General features: G+C 39.5%; 1 long non-coding RNA gene across 1 annotated transcript; it reads right to left on the bottom strand.

Annotated features, from left to right (window-relative positions):
* Nucleotides 1-597: 597 nt before the first annotated feature.
* On the bottom strand, nucleotides 598-7846 carry LOC136851222 (uncharacterized). Its single transcript, XR_010856822.1, has 2 exons — nucleotides 3062-7846; nucleotides 598-1860 (listed from the first exon to the last, which is right to left on the bottom strand). It is a non-coding gene; the product is annotated as an uncharacterized lncRNA (long non-coding RNA).

The following is a 7846-nucleotide window of genomic DNA, read 5'->3' as shown; positions in this document are numbered from 1 at the left end:
TGTCGGGCACGAAGGCTTTGCCCTTGTTCGAGCAGTTTCAGCGGGCAAACCATCAAACTATCCGCTTCCGGCGCCAATAGAGGGCAGTGGCTCGAGGTCTTCCGTCACTGCCAAACGCACGAGGTAAGGTGGAGGCAGATCCACTGACTACCACGTTATTCGTACACCATGTCCACACCGAGTACTAGTGCATATTGGTCACGACAAGACACTATAACTTTGATATATATAAATCACATGAATGTCTGTGGAATGTACAGTGTTTTGATTACAGAAATAGAGACAAGCATGCTGCAGCAATAAGGGATATAGCACAGACAATAAGCAGGAGTGTTAATGAAGTAAAAAAGAAATTGGATACCCTCAGAAACCAACATCGGCGAGAATTGAGGCTAATGTGCAACTCGAAGAAATCAGGAGCTGGGTCAGATGAGACTTATACACCCAAGTTGTGGTGCTTTGACATATTGTCATTCCTGAATGATGGTGATTATGTGCGGCCAGTTGTGTCAAATATGCCAAGCACCGCGACCAACCAGACTACAGAAACAGTATCCGAGGATGCTTCTGATTCCGAGGTACGTATGTACTTACTATTCTCTCTCTCTCTCTCTCTCTCTCTCTCTCTCTCTCTCTCTCTCTCTCTCTCTCTCAGTATATAACCAATTTTCAATCATATGCCTCACATGAGGGTATAGGTATATTACAAAATCAGCTAGTTTTACCATGTAAAATAGGTGTCTTGAGTTAAGGGAGACTGCACTGGTTCACGTTAAACAAGCATTTCATAGTCCCACTCTTTTAATATGTATTCAGTGTCTGAATTTATTTTTATCATAAGGTACAAAAAATCACAGCATGAACAATATTCCTATCAACAATATTTCCTGATACATTTGTATGTAAATGTGACAGAGGGAGTGTTGATAACAAAAGTGATGGTGGATAACGAGGGGATGAGGGAAAAGTGTGACAGGGTATAGAGGGCGAGGTGGTGAGTGCGGGGAAGGAATGGGGAAATGGGGAGGGGCACCTACACCATTATACATTTGCCATTCTATATTGCCATTGCACAGCACCCTCTGCATTGAAGTACAGTAGTCCATGTACTGGGTACGGATATTGTTGCCAATAGTGGTAGATCCCGAACCACATCGTTGCAACTCCAACAACTGCGGTGCTACGCGCCATTCACCAGGAATTATTGTTCCCCTACGAAAATCCTCCGAGTCCACAGCTCCCTCAGGTGTGTATTGGCTACCAAAATCCCGTCTGAGGTAGTTATGCAGTGCTGTGCATGCAAGGACAACTTTTTCAATTTTCCCAGGGGATAGACTAATTGGCGTTAAAAACGCCCTAAACCGATTACTGAGAATGCCAAATGCATTCTCAACAGTGCGCCTGGCCCTGGAAAGTCTATAATAAAAAATTCTTTCCTGTCGTGTTTGGTTTTGGTGTGGAAAGGGTTTCATTATATACCTCTGCAGTTGGAAAGCATCGTCTGCCACAAATACGTAAGGCAAGATTCTACCACTCCCCGGAACATGTTTGTCCGTTGGTAGGCCTGCAGTGTTGTTTGCAATACGACGGCAGAGATCTGATACTGTTGTTCCACACTCCACCATCTGAAACTCTCCCATTTGCACCAATGTCTACATAGAGAAATTCCAGATTAACATCACATACTGCCAGTAAGACAATGCTGTGGGTACCCTTATAATTGAAGAAATACGACCCGCTGTCTTGTGGAGGCCTTATCAATATATGTTTCCCATCTATGGCTCCTAGACAGTTGGGGAAGTTCCATCTTGTAAAAAATCCCTGTGCCACACGCATCCATTCTTCCGGGGTTGTAGGTACCTGCAAGTATACCAGTAACTATTAAATACAAGGAGTCCTTTCCTCCTTCACCTTCTCTTTTACAGCTTCCTCCTCCTCCTGCTCTCCCGACAGCTGAATGTGTGTGTGTGTGTTAGTCTCATTAAGTCCTATTATTTTTACCATTGGTTGCTACTAAAAACTACTATACTACTACTACTTACTACTACTACTACTACTGCTACTACTAATGATACTATACTACTACTAATAATACTATACTGCTACTACTACTAATAATAATAATAATACTATACTACTACTACTACTACTAATAACAATAATAATAATAATAATATTAATACTATACTACTACTACTACTACAGGTGTGCTTGTATAGGTCAAGGCAGCGGGATCACTATGTCAAGATGACACATATAATCAAGCTTCACTTTTATTTCACAGATTTATACTGATCCCCTTCTCCTGGAGCTACAGGATTCTCCCAGAGCTTCGACACGACCAACTTCTTGCAGCCTCCTGTGTCATCCGCTAGGACAAGACCCACCAAGAAGGCTAGGGTATCGGACGACACAGATAAACTTATAGGACAAGCTCTCCAACAACTGAATGCATTGCCATCTACACACGACTGCGAAGATGATTTTGGTAATGTTGTCGCAAACGGTCTGCGACAGATGCATGGCGACAATAAAATATATGCCGAAAAACTAATTCATGATGTAATATGTATGGGTCAACTCGGTAAACTAACATCGTCGACAAAGTTGACCGAATAAGGTGAAACATGTCAGGGGTGGAGCAGGTGAGTAGATACGACTGGATTAAAATGTGCACCGAATAGGAAAGAAATTAGTAAGTAAGTGGTACATGCAAGTTGTATAAATAAAGATTCTTTGATAATTTGGTAAAGGTGCAATATGTACTAGATAATTTGTCGTATTATATATGATACTACTACATAGGATATGTAATATATTTCCAGGGCTTGCGTTATGTTGTACTTTTCATAAACAAATACAGGTATTTAATATGAAGTGATATATTATTACCCTAAATAGAACATTATGTCTGTGATTGGCACGGTGGTGTTTTGTGTATAGGGTTTATTTGGGAGAGTGGAACCTCATGGTACGAGCATGGTATAGTTTATGGCTCAATGTATACATGGATTTCTCACAATTTCATTTGTAGAATCTCATTACTATCTACATAGCTTACCTTCATGTAATCATCCTTCAGAGCTTCATATATAGCATCACAGGTTTCTGGTATGATGATGGACAGACTCTGCTTGGATATCCTCGTACTGCATTGAAGGGATGTGTAGCAACATCCAGTAGCCAGGTATCTGAGAGTTGCCTCTACACGTGCTGCTGGTGAAATGCTTTGCCTCATATTTGTCTCTTGCCTCTGAATGTAGCCCTCCACTTTCGATACAAGTGTATAAAAACTGTTTATGTCCATTCGCACGTAATTGCGGAACAAAGTTTCATTTTCCTCCTGCAATTCACGTAGGATTGTCACAGAGCTACCCATTCTTTCACGTCTCTGCAACCACTCCCGGCACCAAACACGTCTCTGTGATCTCTTGTTTTTCTTTTTAATGCAGGCACCAATTATGATAGAATACAGTGCTATCTTCTTTCTAAGTATGGCGCGAACCATGGTGATCGTACCGTAATGAACCACTCGCTCACAACTGCTGGCGTCCGACTGCCCTCCAACCACCACACCACAGACAGCTGTGTGGACACCTACGCGGGCATACTCTGCAGACTTTGCCCTGCCAGGCACAGCTCGACCGTGTGGACGTGGCTTAAGAGGATACTAAACCTCCATTCTTGTGAGTACTACCAGGCAAAAATCACCAAGACTGACATACCTTGTGTGCTTAAAAAACTACACTTTTAGTCAAAGATCTCAATCTGAGTGACTTTCTCCACAAAAATCACACTCTACAGTAGATCAAAGATAAGACGACTTTCGTTGGCAGAAAACTGACAAATAAGCCCTGTCAAGTAAAGAAGCCATCAACTAACTTTTCAGCCAAGTCTCCATTTTCTGGGCAAAACTAATTCCAGCTCCCAAACTGACAAGTCTGTAGGTGAAAAAAAAAAACTCCATTTTCTGTTTAAAAATTTCACCCACACTTTAACGAACTTTTTTGAGCCGATAAACGGAAACTTTCACAGCAAAAAACTTGCTAAAAAGATTTCCGGAGCGAGGAACAGAGTACTGGAAAACTTGAAGACCGACAGATTTTCAAGGCAAAAAAAATCATAATCTGATAACTTTTGGTCAAACGAAAAACCTTCCGAGAATCAAGAGACTCGCTTCACAAAAACCTCACCCAAACCAACATACTTTCTAGGAAAACAAAAACAAAAAAAAAAACTGCCGAACTGGTAACACTTTATAGACTTAAAACTTTCCAGAACTAACACAATGGACGAAAATTAATTTCAACTCGTACATTTTCCGAGGAAAAACATCCGTAATCAAAAGTTCCTAGGTAAAACTATTACATTTTAGGTAAAACTAACAGTCTCCTCCAACGACAGACACATTTCAGGCAAAACCTCTACCAAACAGACACACTTTCAAGAACTAACACAATGGAGGCAAATCACTTCGTTACATTTTCTGGGCAAAAACCTTCCTAGTAAAAATTCATAGGCTAAATTAACACTTGTGGGCAAAAGTCCCCTACAAAGATACAAATATTTAGGCAAAACTTCTCCCAACAAGAGACCCTTTGCAGGCAAAAAAAAAAAAAAAAAAAAAAAAAAAACAACTTTCAGAATGACCCACTTTTTGGGCAAAACTGTCTGAACATAAAATTCACAAGATATAATAAGACATTTTAACTAAGTAACTCATGAAACCTAAGAACTACCCTCACACTAATAGATTTTCTAATCAAGACTCTCCCAAACCAGAATGTAGGCTATATTTCTTGCTACAGTAAGCAGCAAATTAACAGGCTTTCTAGGAAAGAAATCGGAAAAAAATAAGTGAATTTACAGCCAAAACAAACTCCCTGACAGACTTTCTTCTCCCCCCCAACCAACACCAAATCACAAACATAAAATACAGACTAGTGAGACTTATAAGAATAATCAAATAATATAACTGACTAGCAACAAACATCACAGAGTAACGGACCTTCTGACAAAAAAAAGTACAACAGCTTCTCTTGGTAGAAACTCACAACCCAAGACATCTTGAAAGCCTTGGTGTTGAAGTTCACAGATTTTGTGAAGGCAGAGCCATTTAAGTTAACAGACTTCAAGGCAAAAGAACAAACTAACAGACATGAAATTAAAGCAACACACAGACATTGTAAATAAAAGTCTGTAAAAGATAGTAAAATTAGTCCAAAGAGAACATAACAATTAGTTTACCTTCTCAACCCGAAGGTGTTACAAAACAGAGACCTCCTGAAGGCAAAATGATCGGAAGCAGACTTTCTGAAAGCAAACTATCGTGAAGAATCAGACTTTCTCAGAACAAGCTCCACAGATCAACTGACTTTCTAAAAACGCAAGTATCACACAAGGACGAACTTCTTACAAGCAAAAGTGTCGCAACAAACTTCCTGAAAGAAAAGTATCAAAAGAAACTTACCAAAACTTCAGACACTGAAATATGAAAGTATCACAGACTAACATACTGTCTGGAAACCAAAACTATCACGAACAAGACGCTTTCTAAACCAAAATCTACCAGGGGCAAAGACTTCCCGAATCCTTCCTAAATCCTGGACTTGTTTCAAACACCAGCTAACATATCCTGTGCTTTAAACTTGATACTATATATTCATATGATACTAATGATGATTAGTCCTGATTGTGTCATTGCGCACCAAAAAAGGCAGTCCCAGATTATCACAAGCAAGACCTGAAGCCTGAACTCCACTCTCTGAAATACCAGTTTATCACTAGCACCAATTAAATGCCCGGCACCAGTATTCATTCCGTGTTCTTGTCATATACCAATTTATAACAATCTTGACATGATGTACCTTTAACAATCCTTTCTTGTTTAAATCTTTACCTGCCTGAACACTTTTATGAACAAAGTCAACAGACTTGACAGGGCTCCAAAGAGAAATCAGCTTGCAAAGAGAGTGAGTTTATAGGAAAAGGTGATGAAGATATGAATATAAGGGAATGGATAACAACGATACACCTGATATTCAGGAGACGTCAGTAGCAGAGAGCGGAAATGAATTTGCTCCTCGCTTAAATATCTGGAGATCAGAAGATTCCACAACTGCATTAGGCAAACCATTCCACATTTTAGTTGTGGCCAAGATAAAGCTCTAAGCAAACTCCTAGCTAGAAATTATCCAGGTTTCCTGTACACCAGAATTTACTGCTTACAAACTATGAAAAACTTACGCGCAACTCTTAACATTAACCGTACTTATTCTCAGCACTGGTCTGTTAACAGCAAAACTTCTATCGTTCAATTATTCCAAAACTTGACTCTCGTGGAATAACACTTTGAATCCCAAGGCATTACGAGCAAGAACTGGATTACACCACAAACCAACACCATGAAAAAGGACTTACTTAATCCTAAACTACACATCAGTAGACTCCCTAAAAGACATTACTGTACCAACACTCAGAAAATCTCTGCACAAATCCACTGAGAGAAAAAGGACTTACTTAATCCTAAACTACACATCAATACACACCCTAAAAGACATTACTGTACCAACACTCAGAAAACCTCTGCACAAATCCACTGAGATCTTGAAATGTAAGTTGCATATTGATGTAAAATCAAAGACATTTCTAGCATACGTCATGGCAAGTGTCTTAGCTTACCCAAGATCGGGGTACATAAACTGTAAATTCAGCTGACATTCCAGTGGCTTCTCAAAGGTACATTGACTCAGTAAAGCCTGCCAAAGCCATTTTGGAGCAATGAAAATGCTACAAGAGTTATACATCTGAATGTCCACAAAGCAGTAAAATCAGGTCTCAGATCACATCTCCCATCAAAAAATATTATCTAAAATGCACTATACCGCCTTTACTTAGGCACATCACACCAGGGACATACATCTTCAGTTCTTCGATCCAACACAAAGCTCAGCAAACCAGTACAACACTTTCATAGTCTACAAACCTTCAGAGCAAACCTGCCAGCACCTGAAGCCACTTAACCATTACAAACTGATGTAAACATTTCAGATACTGGCATTGAAATGTGCTGCAGTTTATGTAAGGAAATGACTAGTTTCTCCATAGCATGAATCATCTAAATCCTAATCTAACTAACTGTTCATGAGGTTACTTTCTATATACATTAAGCTTTACATTGGAAAGGTAACCTGAGGACAGTTTCCTCATCAAATTAAATAACAGGGAAAACCTTTGTTTTTACTCAGTCTGTGATCCCTCACAGCCTCAGAATCTCAGCATGCCTTATGGTAAGGTGTTTGGTGGAAGGAGGCCTATAACAACGTTCCTAGTGTGTGTATCAAAAGCCACATTACTACACATTAACCTTTTTACAAAGGCTTCCACAACCATTCCTCCGAGACTAACACAACACAATTTATCTAATTATCTGACGATGTTATGAACTTTGTAAGCTTTCTCACACAGAATTCTAAACTGGCCATTATGGGTATTTATCCCTCCTTTATTTCAAGTACACGAATGAAATGCTGGGCATAAGAGCGAAGGCGTTTGAGCCCCAAGCTGGTACCCCCTTTTGGAACGACGGCATGTGTCCGAAATATAATCAAAAGCTTTGTTGTAAACGTGACCAAAAAGATAACTTTTAACTTTCAAAATGTTCCGATAGAATTACTCTAGATCTTTAACGACAAATTTTAAACTTTCTAAATGTTAGGTAAAACTTACTCGATATCTTTTGAGACATCTGGCAGAATATAAATGGTACTCTGTACTTAAAAATAACAATCTTGAAGAATAGTTTCACGTAAACTGCTGCTAAACAACCCAGCTAGTCACAGTTAAT

The sequence above is a fragment of the Macrobrachium rosenbergii genome, chromosome 23, assembly GCF_040412425.1.
Source record: "Macrobrachium rosenbergii isolate ZJJX-2024 chromosome 23, ASM4041242v1, whole genome shotgun sequence".
NCBI lineage: Eukaryota > Metazoa > Arthropoda > Malacostraca > Decapoda > Palaemonidae > Macrobrachium > Macrobrachium rosenbergii.
This window is presented reverse-complemented; position numbering and strand designations above follow the sequence as displayed.